Consider the following 6,882-nt stretch of genomic DNA (forward strand, 5'->3'; position numbering starts at 1 on the left):
CAGATTGCTCGGTCGGTAATGTAAAGTGCTCGGCCGATAATGCAGATCACCCTGTCGGTAATATAGAGTGCTCGGTCGATAATGTATATTACTCTGTCGATAATACAGATTTCTCTGTCGGTAATGTAGAGTGCGCGGTCGATAGTGCAGATTCATATACATTAACTGGAAATTATATCATGCTTTTCACTGCATTTTCCCATACTTTTAAGCAATTATATCTAGAGCTAGTGCGTATTCATATTAATTAACTAGAAATTATTTCATACTTTTCACTGTACCTTTTTTGAAGTCGGTTAAATTTTTTTCTAAAAAATTATTTTTTATTTTCAACAAATGTTTGCAGAATGTGGATGGCAACATTGAGGACAGAAAAATAGACAAATAAAACAATTGAAAAAGTATCGAGAATATAAGTTTACAAACTAACGTTGAAAATATTATTGTCATATATCGTAAAACAAATTACAACGAATGAAAGTAACAAAACTACAAATACGGATACTCTAGTATCGATATCAGCAAACTAAATGTTATTACTGTCAATGTTTACTGTAATTAGTTTTAACCAAAGTAAATATACAGGCCGAGATAATTGAAATTACCATCTTCATTTATTTCAGAAATACTATTTTTACGAAAGAGCAAGTCAGACATTCTGTTCGATCAAAAACACGTGAGATGTTTAACATGCCAGACTTAGATGGGACACCCTGTATGTATCCAATACAGTTCCGTTTGTTTGAGAACATTCGACCAACAATCCGGGCCATTATCATCGAGAAACTAATATTGATGCGATTAAACGTATCAGTTTCAATTACTTTACTTTGTATGTCCCTTGTACACCCAGTTCTGTTTTGTTAATTAGCGTCCGTAGGAAGTGGAAAGAGCGATGTGTGCAGAGGCGAAACGTCGTATGTGTGGTAGCTGTCTGCATAGGTAGAATTGGCGATGTTTCTGTGTTACGTTCGCTTTCCACGGGGACGGAAAACCCTGGGGCGAACGGAGTGAGTCGAGTGCGCTCGAAAAACTGCGACAAATAATGAAATACTGGTCGTCCAAGTCTATCAATATTTGCATGTTCCCTTATTGATCAACGTGTCCGACTTGGGCCTCGACTTTTTCGCTTGATTGAACGGAGATCAAAGAGGAAACGAGATTAGGGCGAGGAAACGGGGAATATTCGGTGACGCATGGTGTTCTGAAATAAATGGTAAAGAGGAACATGGGACTTCACATCCTACAGCTATTTACACGTGCATTAAAAATTACCTCGTCGAAGAGGCTGTCTCGAAAAATTTCCAACCCTTTACGTTTAATACTAAAAACTATGTTTCGTTCGGATCGTATTAGACATCACTGACGCACAGCGCTTCAAAATTTTTTAGATTTTCCCCCCTCTTACGAATCGTCGAAATGGCAACAGTATTTCAATATTTAATCGCCACGGAGCCCGAGGAGTCACCTTAGCCGTGCGAGGCGCCACGCAGAGCGACGTGTAATTAAAGAAAAAGTAAAAAATAAAAAAAAAAACACAAAAATAAGGGTGCTGGGGCCAATACTGTGTGCGTTGAGTGGTAATTGTAGCCCAAGTGTGTGAGAGACAGAATCGAGGAGAAGAAAGAGAGACACTAGTACTTATTCGAGCCTGTGAGGTGTCCGCCACATTCGCGGGGGCGCGTGCGATGTTTCCGGATCGAACGAGACGAAACGTTGCGCTTGCTGGAGCACAAGAAACAGGAACACCGTCGGTATTCCAGCCATAATTATACACACGTTTTAATTAAAATGCCGACGGAGTGGGAAAAGAAGAAGGCAAATTCTCTGTGCGTGTGTAAAAATGGAAAAAGAAACGAGGAGGTCGGAGGTGAAGTGGCCAGGTGTATCGACGGCGAACGAACGGTTATTATTATAACTATTATTGTACGTGCAGGAACGACCGTGTAAATGGACTTCTCCCTTCTTCCGTCTCCTCTTTTTTTCTGTATTTTCCTTACCCTCCAACCCTTCGACTTTCGTTCGCGCTTTCCCAAGGGAGATCATCGGGACGACGTTAGCTTGTAAGTGCCGCCGTTAAAAGCTATTACGACACTGTGTTTTAACCGAGGAAGGAAGCTTTTCCTGATCCGATCTCAAGGTCACGATCCCCGAAACTGGTCGACTCCTGGATCAACCTTTCAATCGAAGCGCTCCAGGGCAGATCATTATTTTTACGTAGACTTCGAGCAGCTAATGAAAACAGAATATTCGGGCCTGTTGGCGCAGAACGATGACGACTGACTCAACAGGCTCGCGTTCATTGTTGGAGGGAAAGCACTTCGTTTCAAGGGTTAATTCGGAGAGTTTTTACCGCGAGAAAGGGCAGATGAGAAATCTTCCCTGGATGCTCGGATTCGCCTCTATTCTTGCTCTGGGAATCGAAAGTAGACTGGATCTCAAACTTGGGATTTTTATAGAACTTGGGTAATCGAGATTATGAGAAAGTCGCGAAAGTTAAAATTATTTAAAGCTCAAAGTATCTTTATATAAAAGTTTCTGTTTATATCTAATTTAAGATTCTAATCTTATCTAATTGCCATTAACATTCTCATGTTGGAGGTAATGATTAAATCTATTAAGAATCCCAGGGCAGAGAAGGGGTTCAATCGTCCAGCGAGGTCGAGACAGAATATTATTGACAAACACGACATATCGATATCAAGAGGAATCGAGAGAAGAAGCCAGAGATGCTGCTAGGTATTAGACCGCGCGGAAGTGGTAGATAAAATTAATCGTGCACCTTGAACCGTGTTAAGGAACCTCGAAACGTAGGAGAAGGAGTACGAGAGAAACGAAACGAGTAGAAAAGGAAGGATACGATCCTTGTAGCGAAAATAAAATGCAGAAACCCAAAACCTCGACAAAGTATACATATTTTTCACTCGAACTATTTTAATTAAGTATGCCGATTATAAGAACGACGAGAGAGGGGAGTACTCGATCGCGTATTAGACGGTTACTATACATACTTGGTTAGTTGGATATACATAATATAAATATGAATATAAATATGAGATATAAATATATAAATAAATAAATAAATATATATATATATATGTATACATAAATATATAAATACACGAGGACAATTCGATGTTGGCTATAAACTGTACACTATTAGGTAAATGAAAAGAAAATGGAAGTTTAGAAACGAGGGGATAGTGTATCCGTAAGGGTTGTCGGTGGTGAGGTAAATCTACTTTCCCACTATCCAGTGCACTTCAAAGTTTCTGCTGTTTATTTCTAATCCAAACATGATTTAGACTTACATCGAATTTACGTATCAAGTTTCTCTCAAACAATTCTAAAGTTTTCATTCAGCAAAGACTCTTGCAATGGCCGCCAAAGCGTCGAAGTAGCACAGCAATTGCCACACGCTACATCTGTTCCTTTCATTCTTCATCCTCAAAGCCTTCGACACAATGTGAAAAGTGAAAGAGGAATCGCGAGCCGACAACTCCACCTATTTGTAAATAGTAGAATTAACGATTTTCATGTAGGGTGAACGAAGAGAAACAAAATACGGTCAATCAGTTCCCTGTCACGACTCTCGAGAGTGGCGGGATCAATCGCTGACCAGACTTTCCTGTAAAAAGTGAGAGGAAGAAAAAAGAGCGAAAGACAGGCGTATGTAGATTTCAGGGTATTTATATCGAGGGTTGAATAGTTATACGGAATATACAAAAAATATTTAAATATGAATTATATTATAAATATAAATATGAAAAAATATATATATATATATATATATATATATACTATGTTTTTATTGTTGTGAAGTTACCGAAATGGTCGAAGACAACGTCGTTGTGGGTGGAGGTACACTCGTGTTTCATCGAAGAACGGACTTTTGTGATTTTTACATAGTTGTACGAGCAACACTGATTATGTTCACCGCATCTTCATTTGTCTAGCACTCGTGTAGAACGAAACACCGATTCGCACCTGTGTAGCACGATCAGTTGTTTTAAAATGGAGGATACCGTCTTCCTTCGAATCGTCTTCGAGAATATTTCTCTGACATCAAATTTAATGTCCAGACTCGTCAGAATGAATCAGTTGGCCTAAAAGTGATTCGTCTCTGAATTAGCAAGCGACTTCTGCGATGAGTTGCTGACATTATCGGTAGGACTGGATCTGTATATAGCTACCTGAGACGTTTTGGTGCACTTGCAATTAGAGATAACTCTCGTATTTATGATGCGACTCCAGGGCATTCAGGCTTCCTAATTCTCTAAGTTTTCATATGCATTGTTGGTAAATCAGTTCTAATTCTTCGGTATTATTGTTTCAATACCGGGCTGTGCAATCCTATAGTAGACGATACCTTTAAGAAATTCTGGTTTGCGAGTAACAACCTTAAGGAGTCTACGATCAACTTCTTCTGCCTTTCTCAACCTTTGTACGTGAAGGAACTATCAATGATCCTGATCGTTCCAAAGCTCAAGTTTTCCCAGAGGTTTGTTTCACTTGCAACCATTCGATTCGTTTTCTTTTCCTTCCTTTAACAGAGAGTGAAAGTAATCATTTCGCTCCGTAGTCGGAATTACGTCAAGCGTTATTCAAATCTCCAATTCACCACTTCCGCGTTTCCAAAACTGAACAAATTCAGGCATCGAAGTTTCCCGTGTGTGTACACTGGTCCAACACGGTGTCCTTCTCATCACTGAACATCGCTCTTAAATTTCTCTGCCCCTTGGAGCATCGAGTGTTTGAGGTTTGAAGTGGCGGGCGCGCAGAAGTCTCATTTCACGTTTCAAGCTGCGGATTTTCAAGAGGAGAACAAATTTCTGCTCGTCTCGGTCGGTGTTTTAATCGACGGTTTCTTACCCACACACAGCCGCGCGTGCACTTATCACGTAGAAAACTGTTGAACAGTTTTTCATGATCAGGTTCGTTCGCGCGGTCGTGATAGAAATCGTTCTCGATGCGTGATACGGTGTGACATACGCGATCTTAAAACACAATTTCAAATGGGAATGTTGATCAGTACTACTTGTTCTTATCTTGGTTGGTTGATGAATACTCTGAATTCATAAATTTTGATTAAAAACGTCAAACCTCTGAAATATCTTCAACTACGCTTAAACTTTCTCAACTACACTCAATAACTCCTAAGCTGTACTCAAACCACCTAAAACCTCCGCGAATCCCATCAACCAATCCTCTTTCATAATTTGCCCTTTATACCGAAAAGATTGAAATTACTAATAAATGTTATTCACTCGTGAATGACCTTTCTAGTCTTATTAAGTAATCGAAGAGTAAAAAAATTGAAGTAATTTACTCCCTCCCCTCGTTACGCGCGCACGTTACTGCCAATAGTACGAAACACAACGACTACTACCGTCTGTAGCTTAGCGATTTACATGGTAATTTCGATTCCGATAAACGACGAAAAATTGCATCCACGCGACGATCGGTCGAGACTCAAACGTGAATCGAAATCTAGTATCGAATCTCGACTTGCCCGCAGCTGGACGCAATCAGAAAAACTATATATTGCCAAAGAAGCTGTCGGCAGCTGCGCGCAAGCTTAACATTTGACATTAGGTTTGAGCATACCGATTCGTCGATGACGCGATTACATAATCATAGAGTAGAATTGTTTGCGCGCGTTTGGTGCTGTTTCACGACTAAAGAAACGATTGGAATTGGTTAATTATCGATTAGCTTGGTTCGATTTGAAACGAAGATGAAAAATTGGGAACCAGCAAAATTGGAAGAGGTAACATTGTTACAGATGTCTTCTGCTAATTTCTCACTGCGTCCGGAATTGTACTAAATGGTGTAATGGGAAATTTGCAGAAGAACGTTTGAAATAAGCAATGCCATAACGCCGATTAAGATTCGCTCGAGACTCGATCGGAAGTCGCGTCTCGAAACTCGAGCCATTTCGATAATATCCGCAATAACCACGCTAGATTAAGTATAAACACGTGTAAAGGGCGCCTGATACATTTTTTACCGAACGAAGAAGAGAGATATTGGCTTTATTTCGTGAACTGCGATAGCGTTCGAGGTGAATAGGGGATGAAAACCATCCCCCAGCCCTTCTCACCCTGCGCAGCGTATTCGTAATCGGTACCCTTAGGGCAGGAGTGGAAAAGATGACACGATCGAAGCACACACGTTTTCTGCACTCTGAACTCGATCCGATGGTACTACTATTCTAGAAATGGATCCACGCTTGAGAGCTACGAAGTCTTATACATAACTGAGTGTTTTACTATTGGATTATAAATATTACGGCGATACTTATTAATGTACATGATTTTTCATTACTATATTATAGATGTTACTTAATAATATATTTACAAATAATTAAGCAAGAGCAGTGGTTTCATTCGCACCATGAACAAAGTTATCCTTCCACCCCTATTCCTTGGAGTAGGAATAAATAGGATAAGTCCCGTGATTCACATTATATTTTTGCTTAAAAAAATTCAAAGTTACAGTTAAAGGTTGTATAATTATATAGTAAAAATTTGGAAGCTTTGTGTTTTTTTTCCGCTATAAAAAATTCCGAAAAAACTTAAAAAAAAAACGGCCGTCACACGGGTTGACTCCCTTAACGCAGCCTGGCAGAAACATCACATTATACTATTCTACTTAATTAGTTAATTAAATTAATTAGTTTATTTATTTTAGTTTGAAGTTTGGTTGAATCCCGCTATACTACAGTATTACTATATAAATTAGTTTTAGTATTAATCCTCTTTCGTTTGAAACAGAGATTAGAAAAGATGTTTCTCTCTTCCTCGCACCTTCGCTCTGTCTCTCTCTAATTAGTATAGTGGCGCCATCGATGGCAAAACGCCCAAGTTTGTAGTCAAACTA

Source organism: Hylaeus anthracinus, unplaced genomic scaffold (assembly GCF_026225885.1).
Source record: "Hylaeus anthracinus isolate JK02 unplaced genomic scaffold, UHH_iyHylAnth1.0_haploid 2, whole genome shotgun sequence".
Classification (NCBI taxonomy): Eukaryota; Metazoa; Arthropoda; class Insecta; order Hymenoptera; family Colletidae; genus Hylaeus; species Hylaeus anthracinus.